Genomic DNA, 525 nt, shown 5'->3' with positions numbered 1-525 from the left:
CACATGTAAGCTAAGACAGGCCAACCTCAGCACTGCATTCCCGCCGTCCCAGGATACATTTCCATTTCAGACACCTTGGTTTTACTTCGTGTCTGCGTGTACTAGTCATGCACCGTTTAGCAATGGTAAGGGTTTAAGAGAATTGTTTCTATGTGGGAATTGGTTCCTTAATACTCTGGTGACTACGGATTCTTTCTCCCTTTTAGCTATCCTCAGTAAACCGTTTCTTTTTTTCTCTGCTGAGGACATTGTTGGCGATAGTGATTGTACTATTTGGGACAAACCTCTTCTTCGACATCGGCTCGGCCAGTCTCACAGAAGGCACCTGTAGAGGTAGAATGGGTAATCGTGAGATCTACAAGAAAGTTGATCGTGTTTGTGAAGACTGTGCTAATATCTTCCGATTGCCAGAATTGGAAGGCTTGTGTAGGTGAGTTTCTAAAGGTTTATGCAAAATTATATAACACTGAAATTTGTATAGGCAATATTTTATGCTTAAGATGTATTTGTGGATACTTTCTTCAG

At 41.3% G+C, this 525-nt stretch overlaps 1 protein-coding gene across 1 annotated transcript in view; it reads left to right on the top strand.

The window, feature by feature from the left end:
* The window catches only part of LOC119589358 (molt-inhibiting hormone-like), a 2,171-nt gene that overhangs the window by 1,354 nt on the left and 292 nt on the right, over positions 1–525 (top strand). The gene's annotated exons all lie outside the window — the stretch shown is intronic.

The sequence above is a fragment of the Penaeus monodon genome, chromosome 25, assembly GCF_015228065.2.
Source record: "Penaeus monodon isolate SGIC_2016 chromosome 25, NSTDA_Pmon_1, whole genome shotgun sequence".
Taxonomy (NCBI): Eukaryota; Metazoa; Arthropoda; class Malacostraca; order Decapoda; family Penaeidae; genus Penaeus; species Penaeus monodon.
The sequence above is the reverse complement of the archived record's forward strand: the minus strand, read 5'-3'. Positions and strand labels throughout refer to the sequence as shown.